The following is an 11,743-nucleotide window of genomic DNA, read 5'->3' on the forward strand; positions in this document are numbered from 1 at the left end:
GCTACAGGCCTAGCAATAGATAGATCGAGGAATAGAGTGTACGTAGGCGGCTCCGATGGTCTATTTTTCTTAAACGAAGCTACTAAAGTACCAGAAATGCTGCCCGTCTCTCAAGATATAAGGTATTTGTTCTTTAAAACGTAGTATACTTTGTCAACAATAAAAGACAAGCTTTCAAATTTGATTCTGGTGTTGTGTATACGGTAGATGAACTAAGTTTGGTGGAAGTCGAAAAATTTGTAGAAGATGATGACAATAATCTTTTATTTTTAAATAAAAATAATTTGTTTAGAGTTAAGCTAGGAACTAAAGCAGTTAATTCTCATGAGAAATATGTTGTTAGTACTATAGCAGCTGATAATTTTGGGAAACCTTATGTCTCCGCTAAAAATGGTTTATATGTATATAATAAGTACACAAGTATGTGTTGGATAGAATCTCAGATAAATTAACTGGTTTAAAGGCATTGACTTTTGATATGCAAAATAATCCGATATACGTTGTTAATGATAAAATCGTAAGGCTTATAGTCAACCCTATACCTTGTTTCGGTGATTAGGAATAATATTTTTATACTTTGTTACTTTATTTCACATTAAAAATATGAAACTAAGTGTGTACGTTTTATTCTAGCTATTATTATAATTTATAATATTACCTACAATTAGACTAGGACTTCTTTATTTCTACGGTCATTTTTCCTACCTTCTTTGTATCCTGTTCCAGTACTCATCCTAAAGAATTCTTTGTTTCTTTGGAACAAAGGAGGTTTATATATTTTATGAATGTAATAAAACTTTATATTTTAAATAAATTTAAAATTTCTTCTACGTTATTAAAAAATAAGGTAGCTGAATGTTTGCCGGCAAACATTGACAGCTTCGCGATGTGAGGAAAAATAACCTTATTATGTAGTATATATAGTAGTATATAAGGTTATAATCCGACACACAAATGTCATGTAGCTGTCTTTAAGCTCGCCGGCGATTCAAAGACCAAGAGTTAAACATCATTCTATTATAATTCTCTTTGCATCATTCTGTCAAATATTTTTTGCTGATAGAAGTTTGGATAGAAGTAAATAAAATGGAGATTAAAAAAATAATTTCTATTATTTGGAGGGTAAGTACAAAAAAGAATAATATGAGGATTAAAATAGCAAGTACTTTGATGGTTGAGAACTATAAGTCCTGCTTTGTAACTATTTAAGGATCCGTCCCCATTGGGTGTGGAGATAGTTCGTGACCCTGGAATGGACATGGGCTACTTTATATTCCAAGAAAATATATAGCAAGACTTTTATCCCGAATAAACTTTAGCATTCTGTCGGAGCCGCGAGCAAAAGCTAGTACAAAATAAATCAAAATATTTTATTCTTCCATTGTGCTCTAGTCGACGTCAGCCTTAATGCCGTATTATTTTCAGTTGTCAATGCTTCTGAAGAGGCTATACCGAGCACAGAAACGTATGTTTTGGGTAGCAGTCGTATTTGCCTTCACACTGATCTTCTACGTTCTGAAACTGAATATAAATGAACGAATGAAAGCTGACGATATCATCTATACTTTAGATATTAACTATAGAGAGAGTAAGTATATTGTTTTGGATTCGCTTCTTAGGTCTGGTAGTTTGGTTTTACGGAAAAATGTTTTCACACACACCAAAAAACACCATCCTAACCATGAATTACAAAGTATTCTTTAACATTCCACTGCGCTCACCATCCTGAGACATGAGATGTTAAGTCTCACTATGTCTAGTAGTTACACTGACTACAATGTCCTTCAAACCGGAACACAACAGTGACTACACACTGCTTGGCGGCACAAATAGACATTGCGGTGGTACCTATCCAGGTGGACCCTCACATACGAGAGACCTACCACCAGTAAACGTATTAATATATAGATAGTTCAAGTAATCTTGAGTAAAGTTCCTTAACTTTTAGTAAAAAATTAAATGACCGCCGGGTCTCATGAAATGTCCCGGCAGACAGCAGGTCAAATATAACTGGTCTAAATACTTCCAGGTTGATTGAGCAAAAGCTGTGGGAAAGCATACTGGAAGACAAAGGTGCTGGTTGTGAGATGCCATACATGGACCCGTTTTCAGAAGTGGCCTTGTCGTACAACCAGGTTTATCCAAAATAGTCTGTGACGGACTGGACTGGGTTGAATGCAATGTATGTTACTAAAACAGCTAAGTTAGATACCGTTGGCAGCGTGGTAGAATTACTGTGAGACTACCGTGTCGTTCACTTGAATCCCGGTTTAGGCAGAAGGTTATTCAGCGCAGTATCAGCCAGGAGCCTAGAGTTTATACCCGATATGGACATTGTCTCGCCATCTGTCATATCATGGAATGAAGTATACACGGAGAGAGTTGGATGGCACTGGCTGCGCCTCTGCCTACCCCTCTAGGGATAAAACGTGTGTGTAAGTTACATCAGCAAATGGGTCACATGATGGTTAGTTAACGCCAATTTAGGAGGCACTGTCAGCTTTAAAATAAAAATTAGAAAGTCTTGTGGCCTCTAAAATTCTTGTTATAATACGAAACGTATATAGTTCAGCAACAATAATCACTGTGCATTAACATGGGTTTTCTGTAGATTATACTACAACCTAAGAGATCGATACATTAATGTTAGTTTAAGATGTCCTATTCCTTCTGCGGGATATATAGGTCTTTTTGCAATTAGAGGCGTTCTAAAAGAGAACAACTTTGGATAGCCGTATAGGCAAATATGGATTTTTTTACTATTTGACGTTTCCGGCTATCAAAGCTACCTTTCGATCAGAACGTCCATAGTTGCAAAAAGACTGATATGTCCCCGTAGAGGAAATAGGGCCCCCTGAAACATATTTTTCTTTAAAAATATACCACTTGATTCTCACGTTTTCTTTGTTTCAAAGCAATCATACTGTTACGTGATTGACGAGATATTGAACGCTAATAGCATGATAGTATGTAACTACAAAGACATATTATATCTAAACGACGGCAACTATACAATCGGAAAGCCTGTCAAAATATTCAACTCTGATAAATATGTGTTGAACAGAAGTGACCATGTTAAAGTTTCGTGCACTGGATGGTCGAAAAATAGGTGAGTTTGATCTTATTTTAGATGCAATAAGATTAATTTTGATAGAACGTAGGGGCGGTCGCAAGACGCCTTTCTACAATGGTTAACACCAATAGAAAATAAAAAGTACATAATGGTATGTCCCAGACTTATTGGCTAGGATGTTATTCATACGTGTTTTTGTTTTCGATTAACATAAAATGATAGTAAAAAGGGGCCTTAGGTATCAACCCTGAACTGTGTTCTTATAAGAATTTCTTCTATTCCTATTACTAATGGGGTGGTAGAGAAGTCCATATTGTAGCTGGACTAAGCTTATTTATACTAGTGATAGGATATTTGCATCCGTCCAGATAGTGACTCTGTAAGCAAGGTATAAAAGCCGCCATAGTGGCCCACGTAACTGTGTCGTACCTATATTAGGGTTCGAACTGAATTGTGACAACTGGGAAGAGAAAATCATCTCGCGTCAGTCAATACTTAATACCACTTAAAATCAAGTGTAATGGAGTCATTTTGCCTTGGCTGATCTGCACGCCTGATAGTTTTAACGGGACTAAAGTCCCGCTACATATTTTCCCGGATCTCCACAACAAATTTAAGTGAAAGCAGTTCACTGGTTCAGCCATGTAAACGTTACACACAGGCAGTTACTTTCGCTTTATAAGTATAGGTTGTCTGTAGTCTAGGTCTTTTATCTTCACGCTGGTACGGCTACAAGGCTGGTCTCCGGCCCGTGCCTGTCAAGCCGTCTAAAGATCGCGATGACGCCTTCAATGTCATGATTCTATGCTTCGATTCGACATCACACAATGGTTTCATACGGAAAATGCCCAAGAGCTACAAGGTTCTTCAAGAGGAAATCAATGCGACCATACTGAAAAGGTATTCGATCTCATCATCATCATCTCCTTGCTATTTTTAATAGCATATTATGTAGTTTCCGAGCGCTACTTAGCAATCCTTAGGATATTAAGATTTAGTAAAGGCACATACAAATTACATGTTAATTCAATATTTGTAGATTATCGCTTGCTTTAACGGTGAATTAAGACGTAATGAGGAAACATACATTACCTTATTGTCGAGTTTCTAAGATATGATATCGGCTAAATAACAACAAGCCAGCGTTATATGAAGGCTCAGGCCCTCTTAATAATAGATCAGAGGCCGTAGATAGAAAATAGACTAATAGAAAACAAATAAAAAATATAGCAATGATATCTATTGACAAGTTTATTGCTATCATATATTTTTTTCTGCCATTTCTCTACATAATTTTAGATTAAGGGCCCCGAATCTATTTGCAGCCGTAGAACAGTATATATAACAGGCCTATACATTCCAGTTATAACATAGTCGGTGAAGGGACATCGAACGCCCTGTATCCTATACTGACTGGCTTGGACTTGCCCGACTGGAAAAGTATTACGGAGAAAGTACTAGCTTGGATGTGTGATATAATTTCAGAATGGTGAATGATCGACTTCAGATTAGCTGGATTAAGTAGGCAAAAAAAAACATTTTAATCAAATTCTAGTTCTGGCACTACCGTTTTCCACACCCGATCCCAGGCGAATTGATGCATGATCAGGGATTTAGAGTTGCTCATCCATTTACCATTCCCTGCCCTTTTAAATTTCAATAGGATCCAAGTCACTTATTCTGTAGATTTGACTCTAACATTAATGCGATGTTTTGTAACATATTTTGGACGTTCATTGTTACACGTAGAAACCGCTGAATTAAATAATATATAGTTTACTATTGGTCCCGGTAATTGGCGCCTTTGGGAAATACATCAATTTTAATCTGATTTTTGAATAGAGTGCGCTAGCATCATACATATACCGTTTGGTCCCAGCAATTAGTTTTGTGAAACATGTTAATTTATTATCAGATTTTTTAATAGAGTGATCTAGCATCAGATAGCGTTTCGAACTGCTGCAATAATTTTTGGTACTTATGTATGCTTTCCACGCAGTCCAAGCCGCAACACCTACTCTTCAACATAACCTTTCTCCTCAGTTACCGCACAGCGTACTTCGAAGACATGCCCTGGATAGGAACGTTTCAGCGGTTCTTCAACGGGTTCGATGCTCGCCCAGCAGACCACTACCTTCGCGCGTTCTTCTTGGAAGAGCTCCGCTGGGAACAAGTGGTGGCATGGCATCAAAGGCAGATACTGCATAGGCAGTGCGCCGCAATATGTTATGATGCTAGAACTTTCGAAACAGGTTATTTGTGCTAAGATATATAAATCAATATGCCTCCAATTCTTGATTTCCTTTTTTTGTCCTGTTTGCTTATTAAGTATAACATCATATTTTTTAGTTTATATAATATGTAATAGTATAATTTAACAATGTACGCATCACATTAATGAACGCTGTGTACTCCTTTAAGTTGGTTGTCCTTTGTTATTCTACGGGACTGTGTAAATTAAATGTATAATCTGCTGGGAAACCTAAAGTAAATAAATATATAAATCAATAATCCACAAAAGCAACTAAAAATAAGAACAAAATAAGTGGTAGTAAATGGTGGTAGTGATGACGAATTTTTCCCGCGAAAAATCTCCTTAAAACGCCACTGAAATGGAAATAATTTTAACACAACATTTCAGAAAGAATTTCTTCTTGTAGTTTCTTCATCTCGACGGCAAGAGATTCTGCTTTACCTTCATAGCGGACATCAGCCATGACGACTTCAATATGATATCAACGGCTGATGATGATGTTGTTGATTTTTTGAGGTACTTCCAACGTCAAGGATGGATGGAGGATACGCTGCTGATTGTCATGGGAGACCATGGAGCTAAGTGAGTTTAGTCTGATGACTATTCAATGATTTGAATAATACCAGCCCTATACTGCCCACTGTTGATGCTTCCTTCACTACTGAGAGGGTTTGTTCCACCATGCCGGCCTGGTACAAGTCAGCGGACTTACATACCTTCGAAATTGAAGTCATAATAGATTTATCATTATTTTATAGCAGCATTAACGGCTCAGCAGTGGCTCAACAGTACAGCCTCACAAAAAACTAAATTGAAGTGACGATGTACTGTATCGTTTCGTACAATCGTATGGTGAGATACCAGTGTGCTAAGATTGTGGTAAAGATATGACAGGATCCGTGTCGTTTTATTTTGATTGGTTGAGTACCACGTGACTGACGCACTTGTCTCTCGATCAATCATAAACATCAAAATTACACGACATCGACTAACGAATCGTGTTTTTTGGGACATTCTAAAAGGGCTGTTCAGCATTGTACTATCTCTGATGTGTGCCGGCTTTGCTTTTGGCATTGTAGATGTAATAACTGGGTATCACATTTAATACCCTGTATTTCCTGAATTGATGTGTCATGGTGCCGAGCACTGTGCAGTGCCATGCAAACTCGAAGTTCGTGCAGTCTTGCTATTGTTTAAGAGCAGTAGTGACATTTACCATCAGGCGAGTTCCTTCATGGTCTCTTTTTTTTTAAATATTTTTAGATACGACACCTTAAGGAAAACGTATCAAGGAAGAATAGCGTCTTCCCCTAAAAGTAGCGGTAAAGCTACCATCGAAACTGATAAAGGCGCGTCCACGAGCCCTCGCATCGTTAAAGGCGAACGCAGAAGTACTGACCTCGCCATACGATCTGCACACGACCTTACTCGACGTGGTGGGGCTGATGAAACACAAGAGCCAACACTATGTCGGGATCTGATCTGCCGCGTGGGATGAGTTGGCTGGAGCCTGTGAGTTGACAATAGTTGACAATGTATTAGGGCAAAGTATTTTATAAACTCACTTACACCTTGATGCCTAAAAGTGTAGGCAGAGGCGTGTTAATGCATCAACTTTTTGACGTGTACATTTCAACGGTGTATGGTGGGTCTATCGCCATATCGGGTACAATTTCAAAACTACGGGCTGATACCGAGTAGAACAATCTAATATCACATTTCTAGGGTATATTTTGATTTTCTGTACATGCATACATACATAACATCACGCATTTATCCCCCGAAGGGGTAATGCAGAGCGCGCAACTAGGGCACCCACTTTTCGCCAAGAATGTTCCGTCCCATGATGTGATAGGGGGCGAGCCTATCGCCATATCGGGCACTAATTCCAGACTCCGGGCTGATACTGAGCAGAAAAACCCAAATATCACTTTGCCCGACCCGGGATTCGAACCCAGGACCTCAGAGCGCTATTGTACCGGACATGCAATACAACTACGCCACCGAGGCAGATTTTCTGTACTAACATTTATATCTAGCTTTTGCTCGCGACTTCATCCACTTTAAGGTCTATTACTGTAGAAGTTTAATTAATCGATCACAAACATACAGATCGTTTTTCTTTACGATGTTAGTACAGTGGTCAAGTTAGTAAGTTAGGTAAGATCTGTTGTAATTATTGAGCTGGTTTCGAAAATGATTTAACCAATTTTTAAGTCGCCAGAGTCTTTTTGTAAGGCAGATGCGCACGCGCAGAGGATGCTTGGATCAAGTTCCAATATGTAACCTGTTTTCCTTAGCGTATAGATACAATAATTTTGGACGTATTCAGCATCCTTACTACATCTCATTACAATTACTCAATCCATCCATATAAATGCGAAATTAAATTTTGATGTAGACAGTACGAGTCCCTGGGACTACTTTTATTCCAGGAAAATATAGTGGAAATTTTATCCCGTATATTTATAATACCCGGGCGGAATAGCGAAGAAACTAGTTAATAATAATTGTCTTTTTAGATCCCCAAGTCCAGGTCTTGTGGGGGAAGCATGCCGCATTGGTGTGCATGTGCCAAATGGAGGAACATGTCCACATCGAACGTCATGTACAAGAAGGCAGCCGCATATCTATTAGATTATATCAATAACATGACTCGTGAAAGGAGGTAAAAATAATATTAAAAACATTTTTTAACGAGGGCTAATTGATCTGATTGTACTGATGGTAAGTGAAGAGATGACCCAAAAACATGTCGACTGGCAAGAAACAAACCGGCACAGTTATACGGGACTGATTTATAACTTCTTAACGTTCCGCTTGATGGACCCCGTACGAGAAAAAATAAAATATTGAGCCCTACTGTAAAAGCAGCAATAAAATTTGGTAAGAAATGAGATAGACATTCATATTTCAATTATTGTAACGCACAATGATAGGTGCGTAGTGGCAATATCACTCTATCTCATTCTTTCGCGCGCATCGTATTTCTCGATGACGTCACGTGCCTGTATTGCGACTTCTATTTCTAGAGACTTACCACTTCTACCGCATTTCTAGGGTTTATTTGTTGATATTTACCGGATTTTAACCATTCGTTCTGTGTTAGATTTAATATTTAAAGACCATTTTTGATTAAAGTAAAAAAGATGAAATATCCTAGTAAAACACTTAAAAATTAATGTCCCCAGAGACGTATGCCTGGAGAGGACGTTACAATCGATACAGTGGGTATTAATCTATATGCCGCATAGAGAAATGCTGAAGAAAGTGGAAAGGGGTATGTTTGGAGTCGGCAAGCCTGTCGTCGGCATCGACAAACGGCAGTATCAAGTTAAAGTAAATATCTTCATTATGCTGTTAATTTAGAAATATTATCTGACCAAGAAAATAAAAAGCCCTCGTCATGTTGTGATAAAATAAGGAACTATTTTACAAAATAGTTATTTAAAAAATTTAATTTAAATCGAAAATTTAAAATGGTGCACCTACTCTCTCCTCTGTGTGTTTTCTTGGGAATCGTCTGGCGTTGTGCGAATTGGTGGTATTATATTACCACCAGGTGTTAGCTTGCCCACCTCACATACATGTTAATGCCGGTTGGGGACTGAGAACTAAGCTAAGCTCGCCTTGATATATTTTTCCAAAATATGTTCATCCAGCAAACTAAGTAAACAGCTATGTAGGTATAATTTTCTCATTACATATAAATACGAATATATTATTAGTTGATTGACCTGTCTCAATTTCTTTTTAGATAGTAACCGACCCTGCTGATGGTATGTTTGAAGCATCCATGGTGTATTACGTCAGGGAGAGGTATTTTATGATGAGCGAAAAGGATGTGTCCAGAATTAACGCGTTAGTATAATATTGTTACTAATATTATAAACTAGCTTTTGCTCACGATTCCGCCCGCTTGAGAAAGTTTTCCGTTATAAAAGTCACGCTATATATTTTCCCGGGATAGCATTTTTAAACGTTTACTGAGCGCACGCAACGGAAGCTCTCAAGAAGAATTTATTTCTCTCGTTTCTGCAACATTTTTTATGATTGCTCCGCTCCTGTAGTTCATAGAGTGATGATTTATAGCCTATAGCCTTCCACAAACAACGGGCTATCCAACAGTAAAAGAATTTTTCAATTCGACCTAGTATTTCCTGAGGCTAGCGCGTTCAAACAAACAAACTCTTCAGCTTTATATAATAGTATAGATTTTTCTGCATCAGTGGCGTAGTTGTAATACTACACAGTATGAGTACGATTACTACATTTACACACGATTACGGTCCTGGGTTCGAATCCTAGGTCGGGTGGAATTGATTTGATTAGGTATATCCCAATTAAAAATTTCTCTTCTTCTAATGTACTGCCTCCACTATCGGTTAGGCCTTAGTCCACAACGCTGACGTAAGTTGGGTTAGCAGACTTTTCAAACCTTCAAAATTATGCATTAAAATAGACATAAAAATGTTTTTTTTAGATACGGCCATGAACCCCACTGTATCGAAGCAACTCACCCGCATCTGCTCAAGTACTGCTATTGCAATAACACCGAATGGATGACTGAGACATGTTAGACATAAGTTACTTGCTTATTTAATACTGTGTCTATTCGTTTTAAAATACTGAGTCATTTTTGTCCGTCGACCTAACAGACTACCCACAGCAATAAAATTGCATGATATTATAGTCAAGTTAACGGTGATAGGTTTAAGACAAACATATGTCTCGTTGTGGCGTCAAAAGTTAAAACTCAGATCGCGGGTATCCATTTTCGGTGAAGAAAGAAAAGATGAAGGCACAAAAGAAATACACGTCGAATTGATTACCTCCTCCTTTTTTTGAAGTCGGTTAAATCACTATTATGTTCTATGTTTCTTGTTTTTGTTCTTGTTTGTAGGTTTATTTTGATTAGGTAATAGAAATATACATAATGTGATGTTCTTTTTCAGCTACACCAGACTTTAATAAGGCAAAACAGTTGCACTAAGGTAACAGTCCACGTGATTAATGGTGTCCAATCAGCGGTAACATCACAGCAGTGTACTTTATTAAGGTCTACGCAGACGGCGTTATTCGAACGCGCTGACAACGCGCGTTATATCCGCCCTAGTTTTTAAAGTAAAGTTTTTGTTTTATACGGGTGCAACGAAGTGACTGTTGAGATTAGGTAAGCGGAATTACGTCCAAATAGACAGTCCAGGAGCATCGACTGGCGAGAGAAAATTATCCCTCAGTCGACATAACTATGCACTGTTCGAAATTAAATATTATATAGTTTCTGTATAGCGTGTACGTTTTAATTGCATTTAAAGCGCGTCGTCAGCGCGTTTATAAACGTCGTGTGCGGAGATCCTTATGCTATCGCGGCCAGAATATGGCTTACTTTCCAGATATTCTCATAGTGGTCAGTGAAATGTTTTTAGGAAATAAAACTATTTTTCAATATAAAAATCGATTTTATTTATCATAAAACAATACTGACATGTAAACTTAAACAGGTACCTCGCTCTGAATACTACCTATTGAATTAACTAAATATATGCACAGAAGGATATATCTTAATCTCAAATCTTCCAGTCGGAGATAACATCAGAGAACGACAAACAAAAATCTTTTCTACAACTTGTATAGAAGTTTGTTGCGCTGACCTCACATTGGAGTACAAATGAAGGAAGAAAAAAGTCAAAGATAGGTTTTATAACCGCCATTTTCAATTAAGGATCCTTCTTTTTTCAATCCATCGCAAAATGGACCAATCAGTCCCTTTAGAATGTCCCAAAAACGCAGCTTGTAAATCGATGTTTAATTTTGATGTTTGTAATCATTGGTCGAAAGACCAATGCGTCAGTAACGTGATAGTTTCAACCAATCACAATAAAACGACACGGAGCCTTGTGTTTACATTCTAAGCACACAAAGGGTTTTTTAAATGCTTGCAAATTCTTAATTTGATTGGTTTACATTCAGAATAGGTTTGAAGAAAGATTGGGATCAGTTATTGAAACCGGCCGTAAGCAACCTGTCTTGTATTCAACGCCTACTTATAAACAATAGCAACGGCAAAGATCAAGCACTCTCTTGTAAGTTTAGGTCTTGAATATCAATTCTATAATGTTCATTCGGAAATCTAGAATATCAACGTATTTAGCAAAACATGGTATTCTATGGAACTATTTTTGAAACAGTCTGACCAACAAATAAACAAACTGTAATGAACCAAACTTAAGCTTTACAGTTAATTGTCATAATCTCTAGATAGATGTCGTTCCTGCAAGACTGGTGGATAGTAATATTGCTAGTGTTGTTAAGTTTAATGATATCCCGGAGGACCGTATGAAGTAGATGGTTGTTGACTGCCATGGAAGCCGGTGAGTGAACCGCTGTAGTTCGGGGCGTTGTAGTTGTAACCA

The 11,743-nt window shown here is 37.7% G+C and overlaps 1 non-coding gene and 1 pseudogene across 1 annotated transcript; both read left to right on the forward strand.

Moving 5' to 3' along the window:
• Positions 1-3: 3 nt before the first annotated feature.
• On the forward strand, positions 4-559 carry LOC119193198 (annotated as a pseudogene).
• Positions 560-1,075: 516 nt separating this feature from the next.
• LOC115449177 lies at positions 1,076-10,722 on the forward strand. The gene is made up of 14 exons (XR_005113872.1): positions 1,076-1,122; positions 1,426-1,588; positions 2,030-2,182; positions 2,916-3,109; positions 3,773-3,973; positions 4,437-4,562; positions 5,117-5,325; positions 5,734-5,909; positions 6,591-6,839; positions 7,850-7,995; positions 8,519-8,666; positions 9,085-9,188; positions 9,811-9,902; positions 10,283-10,722. It is a non-coding gene; the product is annotated as an uncharacterized LOC115449177 (transcript).
• Positions 10,723-11,743: the final 1,021 nt, after the last annotated feature.

Source organism: Manduca sexta, unplaced genomic scaffold (assembly GCF_014839805.1).
Source record: "Manduca sexta isolate Smith_Timp_Sample1 unplaced genomic scaffold, JHU_Msex_v1.0 HiC_scaffold_3729, whole genome shotgun sequence".
NCBI lineage: Eukaryota > Metazoa > Arthropoda > Insecta > Lepidoptera > Sphingidae > Manduca > Manduca sexta.